This window comes from Lygodium microphyllum, chromosome 1 (assembly GCF_053477565.2).
Source record: "Lygodium microphyllum isolate KBCC chromosome 1, Lygodium_microphyllum_v1.1.10, whole genome shotgun sequence".
Lineage (NCBI taxonomy): Eukaryota > Viridiplantae > Streptophyta > Polypodiopsida > Schizaeales > Lygodiaceae > Lygodium > Lygodium microphyllum.
Genome location: NC_141135.1, coordinates 53,614,369 through 53,622,676, shown reverse-complemented (window position 1 = coordinate 53,622,676; position 8,308 = coordinate 53,614,369). Strand labels below are relative to the sequence as shown.

Below are 8,308 nucleotides of genomic sequence, written 5' to 3'. Positions count from 1 at the left end.
ATCTTGAAGCTCGCAATCTCAAGGGTAGTGATTGTATGATCCTATTAAGCGGGATGTCTACACGAGCCATGATGTTCGGTTTGTGGAGGTTCTAGCCCTAGAGGGGGGTTTGGATCACCTTGTACTTGGAGATCTTGGTGATAGCTAGTGGCTTTTCCTCTCGAGCCTGTGTCTCTTGAGGACTCTTCTTCGGATGAGGAGCCTACTTCCTAGCCACCAGATTCACTGCTTGGTCCTCCATTGACGATGGACCTTCCAGAAACTTTAGTAGATGGAGAGCGCCAAGGCGAGATTCGGCCTCCTCCTCGTTGGGCCCGTGACATGCTCCAAGATTTAAGGATCGAGGGGGTCCCTGAGGAGTGGCAACCGCTAGATGGACCGCACAGGTCATGGCGGCACTAAGCACATATTATGGAGCTTGTTTGCTCTAACTATTGTTTGATGTCTTGTGTTATGCAGGATAGAGAGCCTACATCATTGAAGGAGGTTTTACAGTTTGATCATTGGCAGAAGGAAATGGAAGCCGAGTTGGAAGCTATTGAGTGAAATGGCACTTGGTACCTTGTGCCTCATCCCTCTCATAAGAAGGTGATTGGTGTCAAATGGGTCCTCAAGACCAAGTACCATAGTTATGGCTCTTTGGACAAGCACAAGGATCGACTTGTTGCTAATGTTTTGCATAGCGCCCATGTGTTGATTTCCATGATACTTTTGCCCCTACTGCTCACATGGTGACTATTCGAGCTATTCTTGCCTTGGCTAGTCATAGGAGATGGCTTGTTTTTCTATTGGATGTGAAATCGGCCTTCTTGAATGGTGATTTGAAGGAGGAGATCTATGTAGAGCAGCCTCTTGGATTTGGTTCCTCAGATGGGAAGGTTTACAGGTTGAAGAAGGCCTTGTATGGCCTAAAATATGCTTTGCATGCTTGGAACGAGAAGATTGATTTATTTCTCCATGCCAAGTTGGGATATCAACGCTCTAGGGCCAGTCCGTAGCTTTATGTGCACACTTCTGAGGGTGGTCGTGTGTTGTTTGTTTTGTATGTTGATGACTTGATTGTTATAGGTGATCATGCCTAGCAAGTTGAAGAGACAAAGGCAACCCTACATTGGAAGTTCAAGATGATGGATTTAGGACTTCTCCATTTCTTTTTGGGCCATGAGATTTATTAGCCTCAGAGGGGGATTTTCATCTCTTAGTATAGATATGTATAGGAGCTCTTGGTGACTTTTAAGATGGAGGATTCTCCATCCATTTCTACTCCTATGGATGTGAACTCGAAGGCCATTTCACACAAAGATTCTTCTTTGGTAGATGCTACCCGCTAGTGTCAGCTGATTGGATCATTGATTTGGCTCCTCAGCACACGGGTTGATCTACATTTTGCTGTAGGTCTCTTGGCTGGGTTCATGAGTGCACCTTAGCAGGTGCATTGGCAGGCTGCTCAGAGGATACTTTGGTTTCTGAGGGGGACCTCCGACCTTGGGGTTTTCTATCTAGTACGTACAAGTGCTTCTGATCTTGGTCTTGTAGGTTGGAGTGATTTGGATTGGGTTGGTGATGTGGACCAATGGCGGTCTACTATAGGTTATTGTTTTACCTTGGGTGCTGGTGCTATCTCTTGGAGTAGCAAGAAGCAGCCCACGGTAGCCCTATCTTCGATAGAGGCAGAGTATCGGGCCGTGTCTTCTACCACATGTGAGAGTGTGTGGCTTTAGCATTTGTTGGAGGAGCTTGGATGCCCCCAGACTCGTCCTACTATTTTGCGGTGCGACAATGAGAGTTGCATTGCCTTGGCACAGAATCTCGTATTCCATGCCTGGACGAAGCACATAGAGATCTAATATCACTTCATCAAGGAGAAGCTTGTGGATGAGACCATCAATGTGGAATACTGTAATACTGAAGACAAACTTGCAGATTTGCTTATGAAGGCACTTTCCCAGGCTTTACTTTATGAACATTCCAGATCCCTCCATCTGCTGCCTTGTCCAGGATCTGAGAGGGGGTGTTGAGAGTCATTTCTTGGATGGCCATGTTAGCAGTGCAACGTAGCATGCTGCCGTGTGGCAGCAGTCGAACAGTCCACGGCTACATTAAATGCAGCCGACTTGACTATTTCTAGGCATTATTTTCAGCCTTTAAATAGGCTGAGTTTCCAGTAGTCTTGACACATTGTCTTTGACAGACTTCAGCCTGCTGATTGTGGAGATTGCTCTTGGGGCTAACGGAGATCAAGATCCTAGAGGTGGAGACATACACATATTTTCTTTGCACCCGCGTATAATTCTGCATCCTTATACAGCATTCTTCACTGTAGTTTTTCTGTGTTTCACTGTCTCTTTTTCTCTCTCTTCTCTCTCTGTTCACTCTTTGTCACAGTCATTTGTTTCCGCATTGCTTCACTTTGACAGACTGGAGGCACTACTGTTGGTCATCATTTTGCCAGTACCCTAATGGCATTGTATTGTACATCTCGTACTTCATCTCATGGATTCCACTACTATTTATTCTAAGTCCTTATGTTCACGCTTTCTCTTTTTGGATTCTAATCATTTGCACATTCTCACACCCAAAATAAGTGTCACTATTTGGGTGTGATAGGCTATTCTAGAGAGAAACTGGGTGAATTGGCTCTTGTATTTTAGATAAACTATCTACTCATAATGCAAATTAAATTTCCACTTCAAGAATGCACATTGATTATAAGTGGAAGAACATGCACATGTATTCTGAATCAAGTCGTGTCTTTCTTTGAGTTCGTATTTTTGTTGTGATGGTGATAAACTGCTACTTTGGGCTATGGATGAACAAACATAGTTTCAAAGAAATCATTAGCATTTGCAGAATCTCTTACTTGGGACCAATTTCAGTCAGAAATGTGTGTATAGTTTCGGATTTTTTGTACATTATGAGAATGTTAATAACTTATAAACAAGAATTTTCATAATTTCTAGATTTTTGTTAGGTAGTGATATGAGACTAATATGCTTTTTACTTGAACTTTTTATGGTTAGTAGTACAATGTTGATATTTTCAGACTTGAAATGCTTACTAGCTTTTGCTGACTACTCATCACTGCAAGAGAATGATGTTCTTTGTCTTGTTAGGTGACACAATGGGAAATGATGACATACTTTCTTATGAGCTTCATGAACTTTCTGTAGATGGGGATGAATGCTTGCAATCAAAGTACTCTAAACAGGTTTTGATCAAATCAATGTTGGGATGCAAAGATCGTGGTGTTGGCCTGATCGGTCAACATATGGTTATAGGAGGTTGGGTTAATGGTCGGGAGCAGGGCAAGGGTACATTTGCCTTTCTTGAAGTGAATGATGGATCATGCCCTGCCAATCTCCAAGTTTGTATACATGCCACTTACAACATTCTTTCGCTATAAAGGATGAGAGGGGAAATTCACAGAGAGAAACTTCACACACACACACACACACAGAGAAAAAAAAGGGGGGGGGGGGGGGGGGGGGGGGGGGGGGGAAGAAGAGAATATCCAACACAATTGTGGTAAATAGATCTGAGCATGTATCTAATTATGTTTCAGGTTCTCGTTGAGGCATCTGTAGCCAACAGGAACATGTATTTTGGTTGCGGGGGAGTTGAAGAAACCACCTGAGGAAGCAAAGCGGGTGGTGCTCGTACTAATACGGTATGGGAGCCAAGAGCGAACCTGTGGTAATTTTTCTTGGGCACTGGAGTCTGGTTTGGAATCATTTGTTGCTCATACCCTCTGTTGTTATGCATGCAGATTTCAGCAGTTGCACGGATATGGAATGCTCTTGGATTTGCTATTCATACATTTTTCCAGCAGCATGGCTTTCTGTATGTTCATACACCTATCATTACAACAAGTGACTGTGAAGGAGCTGGGGAGATGTTCCAAGTCACAGCCCTATTCAGTGAGGCAGAAGAGAGGGAAAATGAAGCTAAAGTTAATCCATCACCTTCAGACGCTGAGCTAGAAGCTGCTAAGAATGATGTACTGGTTGAAGGTGAAGCTGTGAGAGAGTTAAAAAAGGAAGGCAAGAAGAATGCTACTGCAGCCGCTGTTCAGAAGCTCAATAAAGGAAAGGAACGGTTGGCGCTGCAAGCTGAAGCCTGGCCTTCCAATGAAGGAGGGACACATTGATTACTCTTCTGACTTTTTTGCAAGGCAAGCTTATCTCACAGTATCTGGTCAGCTGCAGGTAGAGACCTATGCTTGTGGGCTCAGCAATGTCTACACGTTCGGCCCTACTTTTAGAGCTGAAAATTCTCATACAACTCGCCATTTAGCAGAGTTCTGGATGATTGAGCCAGAAATCGCTTTTGCTGATATTGAGGTAATGCAGAATGAGCATTTCTGGTTTTGATTGCTAAGGCCTTATTTAAAGTGGAAGGAGGGTCTGCCGGAAATCATCAAATGTGCTGGTATTGCACGGATTAATGCTTTCCCTTTCAAAGTTGCTGCTATCGAATACCTGATAAGAGCATCAAGAAAGCACCATGATTACATTATTTAGCATTGCAACAATTTTCTAGCAATGCTTTTCTATGAAGAAATTTAAAGAAGTTTTTTAACTTGATATTAAAGGTTGGTCAAACTTCTAGTAGACACAAACGAACATGATGATATATCTGTCAGAGTGCAGTGGTGCAAAAGCATATGACTGAGACTAAGAGATAGAGTGAACATGGAGAGAAGAGAGAGAGAGAGAGAGAGAGAGAGAGAGAGAGAAGAACACAGATTTGCAATAGAGTGCAGTGGTGCGGAAGCATATGACTGAGACTAAGAGATAAGAGTGAACATGGAGAGAAGAGAGAGAGAGAAAGAGACAGAAGAACACAGATTTGCAATAGGAAGTGCGGAAGCGTATGACCGAGACTAAGAGATAGAGTGAACATGGAGAGAAGAGAGAGAGAAAGAAACAGAAGAACACAGATTTGCAATAGGAAGAATGTTGAATAAGGAATACAGATATGTACACCTTGATGCTGCCACCTTGCTGTACATGTTGAAGTCTGCAGCAGTCTGCACGATCTTAGCCTGTAATCTACGATCAGAAGTATCTGAATGTGTGCTAAACATTTGCTATTTATAGCAGTAAATATGGGCCAACCTAAATAGCAGTTGGCTTGCCAAATCTGGTCGACCTATGCTAGATTTGGCAGACTGCATAAAAACTTGTGGAAAAAGGGAAAAAACTTGCACGCCATCACTATCAAAAATGGCAAATTGCCATGTTATCATTGTGATTTGGTCTACAATAAATGCGACTACTAACATGGCCCGTCTGACTGTTGCGTGTGTAAAACTGTCCTATGCTACAAACTGCTTTCAAATGCATGAACACGTGTGTCTAGGGGATGAGCACCCCCTCAGATATTGGGCATGGCATGAGGCTGAGGGATCTGGAATGTTGTCTGAGTAAAGCTTGGGGAAGCGCCTTAATAAACAAGTATGCCAAGTTGTCCTCTGTCTTGTAGGAAACCACATTGATAGTCGCATCCATAAGCTTCTCCCAAATGAAATGGTATTGGATCTCAATGTGCTTCATTCTAGCATGAAACATTGGATTCCAGGCCAAGGCTATGCCGACTTTCATTGTTGCAATGAAGTGTAGTAGGACTTGTTGACTGGCAGCCAAGCTCATCCAATAACCTTTGAAGCCACGCTGTCTCGAATGTGGTGGAAGATGTTGCTCGATACCTTGTCTCAATTGAAGATAAGGCAACCATGGGTTTCTTCTTACTGCTCCATGAAACAACACTTGCACCCAAGGTAAAGCAATAACCGGTCATGGATCTCTTGTGGTCCACATCACCATCCCAATTTGAATCGCTTCAACTTGTAAGCACAAGACTTGAGCCATTTGTACCTGTTGGATACAAGATCTTGAGATCGGGGGTTTCCCTTAGGAACCGCAAAACCCTCAAAGCAGCCTATCAATGTATCTCTTTGGGCTTAGTCATGAACTTGCCAAAGGTGAATCAACATAGGTCGTGGCCTTCCAGTTTCGATCCATAGGAGTCGATAGAAACTTGCATCTTGCCATCTCAAACGTAGGTAAGAGCTCTTGCACATACCACTATTGGGAGATGAAGATCCCCGATTGAGTTTGATAGATTTCAAGCTCTAAGAAGTAATGGAAAAATCCCATGTTTGTTATCTCGAACTTCTCGCGAAGTTCCGCCTTGGTTGCCTCGACCATCTGTACATGATCACTCGTCAAAATCAAATCATCCACATAGAGCATAAACAAAGTATGTGTCCCCTCTAAAATGTAGACATAAAGTCAGGGATCGGCCATGGAGCGCCCATATCTCAATCGTTGTTGGAGGAATGAGTCTATCTTCTCATTCCAAGCACATTGAGCCTATTTGAGGCCATAGAGGGCCTGTTTTAACATGTATATTTGTCCATTGGATGAGGAAAATCTAGGAGGTTGCTCAACATAGATCTCCTCCTAATCACCATTGGGGAAGGTAGACTTTACATCTTTGTGATAAACCAGCTAGTTGCTATGACTGGCTAAGGCAAGAATAGCTCTAATGGTAGCCATCCGAGCTGTAGGTGCAAAGGTGTCATGGAAATCCACCCTTGGACATTGTGTGTAACCCTTTGCAATGAGCTGCGCCTTGTGCTTATCTAGAGTACGATCCCTATGATATTTTGAAACGAGCCTTCCTCCTCGGATAGGGGGGCAGATAATCTAATTTAGTACTAATTACAACAAGCATAAAATTCAAATAAACCAAAAATGTGCACTTTACCACTTTAATCTTGGACATTGAATATCTTGTTGGTCCCAAACTTGGCGTCTCTTACGGTATTTCTTTATCTTATATTACAAATACAAGATGACAATTGAGATCCTCTGATCTCCTCTGCTAATCCAAGTGCCTCTTGTCAAAATTGACTAGTAAGTTTCCAAACCAATGTGTCCCTTGGTTTGCTAGGGGATGGTCTTCACCTTGCTCCTTGAAAGACAAATTCAACCCCAAGTCTCATATTGACTAGCTAGCCTCTTGGATCTTCTTGAAGTTCCTCAATTTCAGCAGTTGGAATTCAATTCCTAGATGCTTAAGTTTGAGCATACATCCCCCCTCTTATATGTTGTCATTTGCTCCTGGAGGGCTCTAAATTGTTGTCACTTGCTGTAGGATTGATCCATGGTGGTTGTAAATCACATCAACCATCTCTACTTGCTCTCTAACAATCTCCTTCTTTCTCACAATGGCTAGAATAGACTCCGCCAGTCCCTAAAAACATTTTTTCCTCTTGTATGGGCAAGTTTTGTCAAGTGGTAGCCTTCTAATCTCATTTTTTAGCATTATCCAACTTATTAAATTAATTTTTAGAATATTAATTTTAAAATTAATTTACTAATTATTCTAGTGTCCATAAAATTAATTTCACTAGCCAATAATTAAATTGGCTAGGCCAAATTGTCTCCCAAGTATCAATGAGCAATTATTGACTCTTAAATTGGCATCAATTAATTAATTAATGCCTAGTCTCTAATGTGGCCATTAATATTAGTGGCCAATAAATTGGTCTAGGCCCAAATTTGACACTGGGTACTACCTAGTATATGTTAGACATAACTTCTTACAACTTTTGCCTTTGACACCCGCTACATCATTGGGATCCTTGATCCGTTACCATGAAATAACTACCATGTGTATCATATGTGCTAAACAACCCCTTGCACATTAGATTAATACCTTAATCAAATGTTATCAGTAAGATTCAAAATTTCATGTCCTCTTAACAAAAACAACCCTTCCCTCCCCAACCCCCCCCCCCCCCCCCAAAAAAAAAGTAAAATCCTTGCATTCATCCTCGACTGCATTGCATTGTGCCAAAGAAAAAGCATAGTGCATTGAAATTTCCATAAGGCATCATAGTCACAACATTGACCATTGTTGTCTAACCATGCCACATGCCATAAATATTGTTGAAAATTTCGAGCTAGCATAAACATGACATAAATCTGAAAAACAATCGAGAACTATTGCTAGAAATCCATTCAATACATCCATAAGTCAAATTGATTCCAAAAGTGATCATAAACGGTTCTCAAGCTAATCAAAAACTGAGTTGAAACGGACCAAAATTTGATCTCAAAATTGAGGCAAAAGCTCATGCCCAACTGATCATGAACTGATCCCAAATTGATGTAAAAGTATAATCTCAGAGATGTGGTAACAACCATACTCATTTGTATACAGTGCAGTACCTTGGATGCATGTTGAATACATTCGAGATCCTATATATGAGAGCTGTCCACAACTAGAGAAGTGGAAG

The 8,308-nt window shown here is 42.0% G+C and overlaps 1 pseudogene; it reads left to right on the top strand.

The window, feature by feature from the left end:
* Nucleotides 1-3,121: 3,121 nt before the first annotated feature.
* Nucleotides 3,122-4,370, top strand: LOC148041125 (asparagine--tRNA ligase, cytoplasmic 1 pseudogene; annotated as a pseudogene).
* The last annotated feature ends 3,938 nt before the right edge of the window (nucleotides 4,371-8,308 follow it).